Genomic DNA, 11,587 nt, shown 5'->3' with positions numbered 1-11,587 from the left:
ACGACTGCTGCGCACCACATTGTTGCGCTGGTTCACCGGCTTCACGGTCACGATAAGGTTGTGGCTGTTTGCGATCATCATGTCAGTCACCTGGTCCAACGTTTTTCCTGTCACCTCGATGCCATTGACCTCCAAGACCTCATCATTGACGGCCAGCAGGCCCGTGCTCTCGGCCAGGCCTCCAGGTACCAGACGGGAAATGAAGATACCTGGGACCTTTTCCAAGCCGTGGGGTGTGACACGGACACTGGTTCCATCACGGATGTAGAATCCCAGGGGCTTGTCCGAGCCATGCCGGTAGAGTCGAACTCTCCGGTGAGATTCAGGAAGGATGTCCACGTCAATAATGGACGACACAGGACGGAAATCCTGAGGCATGCCAATGCGGATGTGGGGCCGTTTGCGGTTCAGGTCGTTGCGAAGAGTGACCACAGCCTTCTTTTTCCGGGTCAGAGTGCTGGTACCAAAGTTGCTGTAGTCAACCTCTTCTGCAAGAGTAAACAAGAATGACAACTGTTAATACTTTTGCATTTGAAGCTTAAGCCTCAAGCATGTACAGAAACATGGTAAAGCAAGAGATTGGATCAGTTTGTTAAACTTCAGCCTTTGTATTGTTGGAAAGTAAAGCTTCATATAAAGTTGATGAGGACAAGCAAGCAAATCTAATCAGACCTGCCGGACGGTTTATACCCCTCAGATGCTCCATGGATTGATGTATGCTTTTTCTGGCAAGTTAACTCAAAACCTGAGGCCACCTTTGAGGCCATCATTACAAAAACGTACCCTCAACTAGTGACAGAACACAACGGTCTCTGTTGAAGGTATTCAGCTGAGATGAAGGTATCTGCATGTTCTGATGTATGCTGATAAGTGCTGTAAGAACTCCATGTTACTGGAGCACGTAGATTAAGGGTGCTTTCACACCTGTAGATCGATAGCTTTGTTCCAAAACCGGGATTAAAAATATTTTCAATGTTGCATTTTATTCTTGGTGCGGTTTGCGTTCACACGGCAAAGTTTCTAAACGGACCAAATTTGTTAATACAAGTCACGTGCGAGTAAACTGTTCTCTCATTGGTCAAAGTTCCACGGTTTATTTTCCGGGATTCCACTGCTGTCACGGCTGTCATCCGTCAGGATGGAATGACAACAGGACCTGCTTACCTTTGTTGTTTTTTTTGTTTGGCATTATAAAATGAAAAAGTGCGCTTTTTTATTTTGAATGGCGAAGACGTGCTCACCCACAGACATTCACAGGTTCATTTTGAAGTATTAGCAAAACAACAAAGCTAATGCTTTTCACGGAACTTACGTAATTACCCAGTATACATTGTGATATAGCCTGGTTCGTTGGTCCGTTAGATCGAATTGCTTTCTCACTACAACCGAACCGCTCCAGAGTTCGTTTTCAATCGAGCCGAGACCACCTCGTTCAGGCGATCTCGGACCGATTGTTTTGGCGCGGATTCAAGCGCGATTGCCGTGTTCCCATCTGCCCAAACGAACTGAGCTAAGGGAGAAACGAGCCAGGTTTCCGAAACAACGGGGCAGGTGTGAAAGCACCCTAAGAGATCAAGTGTGATCACAAGTCCTACTGACACAACACATCTTAAAACAGAAATGCATTATTGAAATGCCCCTATAGGGACGGGGGACCTGCTTACCTTGGTGAGGTACTTGTGAGACTAATGATAGAATATAACTTGAGTAGCACAGAATGTTTTAATAAGGCTTCTCTTTGAACACTAACATAACTTGCTTATGATGTTTTTATCCCCCTCTGTGCTGAGTCAGACAGCAACCACACCTGGACTGTTCGTTGTGGATATAAGGTATAGTTTCCAGTGCAAGTTTAACTGACTTGCCCAGCATGAGTTCTCAGGGAAATAAAGGCAAGAAAATGCCCACCTTGTGTTCAATTACTCTCAAATCAATTTTTAAAAATGGTTTTACAAAGCTTCCGAATTTTCCTCAAAGCATCCAGCCGCAGTTGTTCTTAGTTTGACTCTTTGTCGGCCTGATTATTTTGATTGAGTCCAGACAGGCTTTTATTATGTCCTGGAATTTCAGCCACAACTGCAAGTCTCTTGATAGGAAACACATTGAAGTGTTTCTGCTTCTGGCCTTCATTAGGAGGGTACTGTTCTCCAAATGTCCACCCTCAACTCTCTTTTTCTGAGAAGAACTTTGAACATCTAACGGAACTTAGGGACTGGTGAAAGGTGTAATTTGTAGGTAAGCAAATACAAAGTTGATCCTGGAAGCTGGGACTTGGAGTTGGGGCAATGAATGTGTTTTTTTAGGTTTGCCTGGCAGAAACTAGACTCCACTGGATTTTCCATTCTGTCTCCCGGTGACCAGTACGGGCTGGTATCGGCACAGACCCAATGTGGATTCTTTAACCTCCAATGGAACTGAGAGTAAGGGCAAGCCAATAAGTCACCAAGCCTAAACTACTCCTGACAGAGTAATCCTCACTGCACTGATGCATGATGGGAAAACAAATTCAGTTCAGTGATCAAAGGACAGCTGGCCGTTTCCAGGGGAAAGTGAATGGCCCAGTGCCTACCAGACAGAAAACAAAGTCTACAGGTTCAAGAAAGGCAACAATATTGCCCAAGAAGGTTTCATTAATTGGCAGTTTTCATAAAAGAGAGGGATGTTGAGTCAATAGCTGATGAACAACATGCCCAAATCATTATTTCATACATTCTATTATACAAACAAATGTTGCAAACCACAATCCTGTTCATTAAAGGTTTCGGCACGAAATGGTGGAAATTTGGGTTATGGACTTGTCTACAATACTAACTTGAGGGCAAAACTGTATTTTTTTTCTTTTTGAAAAACATTGATTTTCAAACTAGCATTTGTCTTGTGGTTGCAGAGATTAGGCAAACAAGGCCTACAAACATTTAACTCTGCCCAGAGAAAGCAGAGAAAAAATTTATCATATGCTGTCATTCAGAAATAGACAGCTCAAATGAATAAAGTAATGTTTCAATGCTGTGCCTTGCACTGCAGTCACCTGACTAGGCTCCATGGGAAGGGGCCCAGTCCAAGTGTCAGGGGTCACTGAAGATGTGGTGGGTGAGCCTGGTAGGAATAAACCCTACATTCCACCACACAGTGCCTCAACTAGGAATGCAGAAGTTGTTTCACAACTTAACTGAGATGACCCACAACATGTTTGAAGCATAACTCATCAGTTGACCGTAGCAGTACGGTCCCCCTCAGTCACCCACGGGTGGGTGTGGGAAAGAGGAGTGGGCGAGATCTCAGGCCTTTGTTCATTTCGTCCCACCTCTCGTTAACTTTCACACTGAAAGGGACCCCTTTTCAAGTTCCGTTGGATTTTTTACAAATGCTCATAAAAGCAGGACTCAAAAGAGTTTTACGACCAATCATTATGCCTACCAACACCGTTTATTTTCCCATTTTCTCCTGCATTTCCTACCGTGTGTTCTGCTGAAACTGCCAATGCGATCCACTTTCCTATTTCCAAAACACCCTGCCCAAATTCCTGTCTGGGTTCTATTATTTGTGCTTGCTGTCACTGTCATGCTGGTGAAGAATGCTCTTGGTGGGAGTCATCCACCGAAGCCACGAGTGAACAAAGTGATGTGCATTACTCAACACAATTCTGGATGACAATACCTTGCCTGTGAGGCCAACCAGCTCGCGATGAGAAGACTATATATTACCCTGACAAACAGAACGTTGATTTCCATAACTATTATCTGATTATATACATATAAAGCAGACACAGGTACTCGAGGGTTCACCGCAATGCAGAATCAGGGGTAATGGCTCTCAGACAGAGCCCCCTGGGACAGTCCGTCTGTGTTTGCTTTAAACCGTCGCACTCAAATTTCCCTGTATGAATGGAGCGATGGCTTTTGGCTTCTCTCTGTACCCTGAGAGAGATTAAAGGCACGAAGCCCCTCCTTCATGGGTGCACACTCAGCAGAGCTCTTTATGCAGGCTCCTACACACCCCTATGAGTTTGAACTCGTGTTACCCACAGTGCATTGACATACACATCTGGGAGAAGTTAGCAGGCTGCGGTGAAGGGTGGAGACTGTGACGGGAGATTAAGCTCCCTTGCCATCTTTTTGCGATGTTGCATTAGGACTGCTTTTAACAGGTAGCCAAACTACGAAAGTTATTTTAGACATTCCACCAAGTCTACCCTGGTAAAGAAGGAATTCAGCTCAAATGTACAGGTTGTACGTCCACTGTGCAATTCACATGCTTCTCAATGCAGCTCTGCACATAAACCATCTCTACATGAAAAACATATGCTCAGTGTTTAACCTTGTTATCCACCCCCCATATGTTCTGCAAGTGTGGCCAAGTTTAGGACATGACTGCCAAGAGTCATTTAGGCCCAACACATAACTAAGCATGTCCTATCATTACATGACATAATCAGTATGGCTGCCAGTACGTAACATCCATGGAAATGTAAATAAAGGCTATTACCAGTGATCACGTAAAGCACTGAGGTTGAAAGTAAATGTCTGGTTATGAAGTGTGTTCAGTGCTAACAAAAAGATGTGGGGAACTGAGGAAGACAGTCAGGAAGCAGAACATGGTTCAGGATGCACTGGTTGCCCTCTTCACGCTGTGGTGTGTGTCGGTGGTACATTTATGACCTCATATGCATGAGTAAGAGGAAACTGATCAGCTTCAGCCCCGATGAACAAAGACAAAACATGGCCCAGGTTGAAAACTCTTCATTTGATTCTGTATGAAAAAAATATTTGCTTTTGCTGGGGTCTCCAGACCTAGTACCATGATCAAAGCTGATGTGACCCTTAAAGGAACAATTCATCCAAAAATTATCCCATAATTTACTCACCCTCAAGCCATCCAGTGCATGATGTAGGACATAGATGTAACAGAAGCTAAGGTGAGAACTGACGAATGTGGAGGCACATTTTAAAATTGATATGAACACAAATCTACAGTATAGCCAAACAACTCAAAAGGTTATCATATGTCGTAACTCGTGAACACAGAAGTTAACGGAAGTCAGTGATAATAGTTTATAAAGTTTTAAATATGGATATTTTTTTTCCAAAAACCCATTGCTTCGCTTCAGAAGGCATTCATTAACCCACTGGAGTCGTATGGATTACTTTTATGATGGATGGGTGGATGGATGTTCTTTTTGGAGCTTCAGAAACTCAGGCAGCATTCAATGCCATTACAAAGTTGGAAAGAGTCAGGATATTAGTTAATATATCTCTGATTGTATTCATCTGAAAGAAGAAAGTCATTCACCTAGGATGGCTTGAGCATGGGTAAATTATGGAATCATTTTCATTTTTAAGTGAACTATTCCTTTAAGACAATAATGAAGAGAAACACTGCTATGCTCCATCAACGTTAACCTTGTGTTTGTAGGCACCTGTCACCATCAGTGGAAAAGCTCTTCCCAACACAAGCAAGACAAGTTGTGATGAGCCAAATCATCATTCAAGTAGAAAAGATGTTAATAGAAGAAATAAAATTGCATTTTGAAAGATTTATAGTGACAGTTGTCTGAGAGATTTGCCCCTTCTTGTAATGCACCATTGATGAATCAATGTAATTACGGATATGCAATTTTAAAATATCATTAGGTGTGTTTGCCAATACAAATGTCACCATTATTGGCATTCATACTTTGGGTTCGCAGTCTGTTTCTAAGTGATTAAACTTACAATGTATGTCTGATGGATGATAAAATAGGCAAATAATTGCCATAGATTTAGATTAAAAGAGGGACCTAAGCCATTTGCAGGGATACTTAGAGGGGGTGGGATGCTTTTGACTTGGCAACTAAGCAACCACTCAGAATACAACAGAAACTGCATAGCAACACACTGGCAATGACCTGCAGATCCCTGGCATTGTGGCACCACTCTTTATACATAAGATTTTTTTTTACTGCTTTACTATGGTAAGGTGACACTTTGGTGTATTTTGTTAATAATGCAATGCCAATACAATGATGTATTAAAAACCAAAGCAGGCACATTCAGTGCAAGTGGACGGGGCAATGATATCCTAAAACTCCATTTAATCCACAGATTTGCTATCTGCTACACTGTACTCCTGCAGCGCTCCCAGAGGTCATGCGGTGTGAGTTTGACTCATCAGTGATTAGCGGGTGAGTCCTCATCTGGCTCTGACCTCATCCTGCATTTGAGATGATCCCAACCCCCCAAACAAGCTGCTAAGTGAGACGTTCCAGATCTGCTCTCTAATCTCTCACTGTCACGGGTGACACCAAACAGCACCGGGTTTAGAGGGGGTGCAGGAATGAGGGAGGATTAAGGTGTTAATGACACCCGCAATCTGTCCCTTTAAAGCTGTTTGTGGAGGAAAGAAAAATTAGGCTAATCAGATAAACAGGGTGAAAAGATTCCTTGCACCCAAGTCGAGCTAAGAAACTTCTAGGGAAATGGATTTAGGTTGAAGTAGATGCAGACCACTTTTTATTTTAAAAAAAATGGCACAAATACATTGGGCATTCTGGTTATTTCCATTAAATCACTTTTAAACAAACTTAACACAATGTACCTCTACAACTGAAAAAAAGTTTTACCCCAGTTGGTAACACTTTATTTTGATAGTCCACTTCAGCCATTCTGTTCACTATAAGTAGCTTTGCAACTTTGCAGCCAATTTGACCTTTATTTGACCCTCTAACTCTAGCACTTTCTATTCTATTTTATCTATATTTATCTTCTTTTTTATTTTTTTATTAAAAAAACAACAAAAAACAAACAAACACTAGCTTTCTATTTTTTTCTATTCCATCTACTTGTTTTTCTTTGTGTGTGTATAATATATATATATATATATATACACATATAAACACATATACATATATATACATATATACTCACACAACTTGCTACGTGTACTGCATTAGGCTAACCGAGACTTGTCATTTGCACTTATATATTGTTGCTCTTTTGTTCGTTTTGACTGCTTTTATTGTCCTCATTTGTAAGTCGCTTTGGATAAAAGCGTCTGCTAAATGACTAAATGTAAATGTAAATTTGTTTTACTAAACTTAACAGTCTACTAGCGGTCTACTAATAGTCTAATGAGAGTTAGTTGACATGTTACTCATAGTTAGCAGAATTTATAAAGTGGACTATAGAAATAAAGCAAGTGCTTACTACTTTACTTAAAATTCAAAATTAATTTACTTTCTTGACTGTTCTTCGTCATAGATTCTTTAATTCATGAGCACACTGTTCCACAGAAAAATACAATTTGTTTTCATAATCTTTCATCATGCCTCTGAAATTACTCTCCTTTTTAGTTGGTCACCAATCCTTACTATTTTTTCAGCCCCTTTCCTTTATTCATATAGAGACCACTTTTCACTCACAAATGGATAAAACCAAGTCCAGCCCTATCTTTTTTGAATAAGATCCTGTTTGAATCCAAAATACGTCATATGTTACAGAACTAAAATGTGTCACATGAACTTTATTATTAACTTTAAAGGGGTCATATGATGCGATTTTAAGTTTTCCTTTCTCTTTGGAGTGTTACAAGCTGATAGTGCATAGATAAGATCCCTGAAGTTGCAAAGTCTAAAGTCTCAAAACCAAAGAGATATACTTTATCAAAGTTAAGACTCTGCCACGCCCCCCTAAAACATCTCGTTCTACCACGGCCCCACATATCTACCTCACTATGTGGAAATATTAGCATAATGCACCCAAATGTGCACGCAAAGAAAGAAGGCGTGGTTTCAGTAACCGCAGTTAGTGTTGAAGCAGCACGTCAGAGAGACGCTGTGTGTTTCTAGGCGAAAGCAAAAGCACTTTATTTGGCCTTCCGAAAGTAGATGCATTTAGGAATCTTTAAGATGACTAACAACAGAACAGCAATGAATTTTATGGACGATCGTTTCGTGAATCTAGGAGAGGAGGTCATTCTGACTTTGCTATGACAATCTGGCGCTTCTGAATCAGCTACTGTTTTGTTATTAGTTTAAGTATTTGCCATTGACTGTTCAAATGCAGAGTTTTTGTGAGTGAGGGGCATAGAGGACCTACAATAATGTACAGTATTTGAAAAATAATGTGTTTTTTGAACATTAAAGCATGTCAACATATTCTGTTACACCAAATATACCAAATAATGATCTTTAAAAAAAGCATCATATGACCCCTTTAATACCCATACAACCATGGTAGCATTTTCAGTCATTCAAATATTATACCATCATTCTGTTGGCATTTCACAAAGTTTAAGATTTTGTTTAAGAATAGTCACGTGTATATTGCAACTACTCAAGTACAATGCCCTTTCATAATAAGCCAAATAAATAAATAAAAATGTAGAAGAAAATGGATGTTGGTTTGGAAACAGTAACTAAATAGCTTCACTGTATCATCTTCCAAAAAGGATGAACTATTCACAATGCAAGGCAAAAACAATGTTGAGAAACCAATGATGAAAATGATTCCAAACCACAGCAAAAAAATGCTTTCACTGCAATTTGCTTTTCTGCAGAGTCTAAGCTTTGAATTATGCTGCGGTTTATGAGAGAAAATGATGCTGCAGTCTTTACATAAATAATGAGAAAATACTGCATTCATGGCAAGTTAGAACTCCTGAAAGAATCGGTTTCTTCATGTTTACTTTTGGTGAGGGTCTGAAGTCACATTCCCACACAAAAACGGAGACTTGCAGGGAAAGTATTAGGAGTCTTTAAGTAAACGATTCAACAAAAACATTTTTTTAAGATGCCAGGAGTGTCAGCCACACGAGCCAGTCATGCCTTATCAGGACGAGTGTCTTTCTTCCTGATGTTACTGAGAAAGTGTTCTGAAGGTCTGGGCAGGTTGAGGCTAGTCTTCCACACCTGTACTCAACACACACCCTTTCACAACCCACTTCCTGAATGAGACCTGCTGAAATGTGTGCCAAGATCTCAGATTCCGCCTCGCTCCGCTGCCTCGGTTTGCCATGATGAAGCTCACGTGTAGACACGTCTAGCACGTAACACACACTCACTCACCCACACACACAGATGAGGTCTAAATACATTAAAAACAGATACCGGACTTCATAAAGCCAAAGTAATCTTTCTTTATCTAATATTTTGATAAAAACCAACAAATTATGAATGAACTAAGAAATATAACAATGAAACTTAATTTTCCATCATAAAAACATAAATGACACCTCATGGTCACACAGTCTTGCTACACAAGTTCAGCCAAGGGTCCTATCAAACGCTTCAAGCTGTCAATTTCTCCAGAGCAACAGCATCTGGTTTAACTGGCTTCTCCCACATTCACAGCTGAACTCCTCAACCGCACGGCAGCAGAGATTTGCAGGTGGCCCACAGATTTCTGCTGAGAGATGGATCTGTTTTGACCTCAAGCCGGTCAGCTGAATCTGTTATCTAACAAAGAGTTACAGACTAAATCAAAATCATTAGGTGGACGACACTAATGAACCAACATATTTTGATGTAAATACGCTGGTTCAAGATGCAGGTTCTCTCACAAGAAACTAGAGAATTACTACCATCATCACAGTTGTGCTTGGTCGTTATTGTGCCCTTACACAAACCACTTAACCTAAGGCTACTTAGTTGAGATCCCCCCACTAATCAGTGGACTGTAAAGTAACTGGAGATAAAAGTCTTTGCTAATTGGCAAGCAACAACTTAACACATTTGGCTGAGTATTTCAGACACAGCAATGCATTGATCCTGTTCGAAAAGGCCACGCAGGTTTGAGGATTTTTTTTGTTGTTGCTTTCTTATTAAGTCAGATGATAGAAATATTGAAACCAGCGCAATGTCCCAATGCATCCTAAATAGAATGTGAGAATTTTGATGTCCCAAATCAGACTATGCTGAAATTGAGATGCCACATGTGCCCCTGATGCAGTGCTGTTTCTAGGGGAATTACAAAGTGAACATAAGCAAGTGAGCATCTACTACTGCCAACAATTCCTTGCACAACAAATTGTTAACTATTCTCTTCTTTCTGGCTCTTTTACATTTGAAAGCTATGGCAGCTTTTACATAAAAAATGAATTGTAAGGTATGAATTTAGCCAAACAATACTTTTAATACGTATTTGGTCACACTTTATTTTAAAGGGGTCATATGATGTTGCTAAAAAGAACATTATTTTGTGTATTTGGTGTAATGAAATGTGTTTATGCGGTTTAAGGTGAAAAAAAACACATTATTTTCCACATACTGTACATTATTGTTTCTCCTCTATGCCCTGCCTTTCTGAAACGCGTAGATTTTTACAAAGCTCATCGGTCTGAAAAGCGAGGTGTGCTCTGAAGAGTGAGTGGCGGCGGGCTTGAGAACGGCACGGCCAGCGGATTCGACGAAGGAGCTTGTGGCAACCACATGTGACGACCCCGGGCTGTACTTCGCTTCGTCCACGGTGAAAGCCGATCCGGCGATCCACAGCGCAAAGTTGATGTATTTCCTCAGCGACCAGCACGGATCAGCTCCAGGCATGACGAAGCGATATCGTCCTCTTTTACCAAACAAAACAAAGTAGTTTCGCTTTCACAATGAAACACAGCGTCTCCACAGCATGGCGCTGGTGGCTACAGCGAGAATAAAAGTTACGCCTTCTTTCTTTGTGTGAACATTTGGGTGGCGTTATGCAAATCTTCCCACATCGTGACGTAGATATGTGGGGGCGTGTTAGAACGAGCCGTTTAAGGGGGGAGTGGTTGACCCTTAACTTTTATAAAGAATATCTCTTTGGATTTGAGACTTTAGTCTTTGCAACTTTACAGATCTTCTTTATGCACCAAGAGCTTGTAACACTCCAAAGAGAAAGGAAAAATTGAAATCGCATCATATGACCCCTTTAAGGTCCTATTCTTGCTTTAACAAACCATCGACTACAACTTTTGCCTCAATACACTCCTAATGTGCTGCTTATTAATAGTTAGTAAGGTAGTTGTTATGTATAGGTACCGTTTAGGATTAGGGATGTAGAATATGGTCTTTATAAGTACTAATAAACAGCCCTTATATTAATAATTGGCATGCTAATAAGCAACTAGTTAATGAGAATTAGGGATGCACCGATATCGGTATCGGGCCCAATACTGGTCTCCTGTACTCGTTAAAACGCCCCGATACCAAACTCCGATACCACACAGCATGTGATAAGCGCCATATTCAGACAAAGAAACACCAACAACAGACAGCAGAATGGAGTTAAGGATGTCTACTACGAAGTATATGTATGCAATGAATACAACGTTAAACATTCAGTATTAACACCTGTATAGCTGATGTGCGCGAGCTGATAAACAAATCGGCGCAGATGCGCGAGCTTGTCGAGTGAATATACCTTTCTCACAGACATCACTGGAAAGTTTGTAGTACGGTCAGCTATGTAAAAAACAAGTAAGTAAAACAATGCGCAAGTTACTTAACGGTAGGGGGAGAGAGAGAGAGAGAGAGAGCACTTCTGTTGTGTGATCTTTGATGTTCACTTAGCACGCGCATCATTTGGATTAAAACAAGACCATTTATAGGGGCATTCACTATAAACATAATTTATTTTCA

At 40.8% G+C, this 11,587-nt stretch overlaps 1 pseudogene; it reads right to left on the bottom strand.

Annotated features, from left to right (window-relative positions):
• The window catches only part of LOC107598205 (partitioning defective 6 homolog gamma-like), a 59,378-nt pseudogene that overhangs the window by 1,436 nt on the left and 46,355 nt on the right, over positions 1 to 11,587 (bottom strand).

The sequence above is a fragment of the Sinocyclocheilus grahami genome, unplaced genomic scaffold (genome assembly GCF_001515645.1).
Source record: "Sinocyclocheilus grahami isolate Dianchi unplaced genomic scaffold, SAMN03320097.WGS_v1.1 scaffold248.1, whole genome shotgun sequence".
Classification (NCBI taxonomy): domain Eukaryota; kingdom Metazoa; phylum Chordata; class Actinopteri; order Cypriniformes; family Cyprinidae; genus Sinocyclocheilus; species Sinocyclocheilus grahami.
Note: the sequence above shows the minus strand (reverse complement) of the source record. Positions and strands in the feature narration are given on the sequence as shown.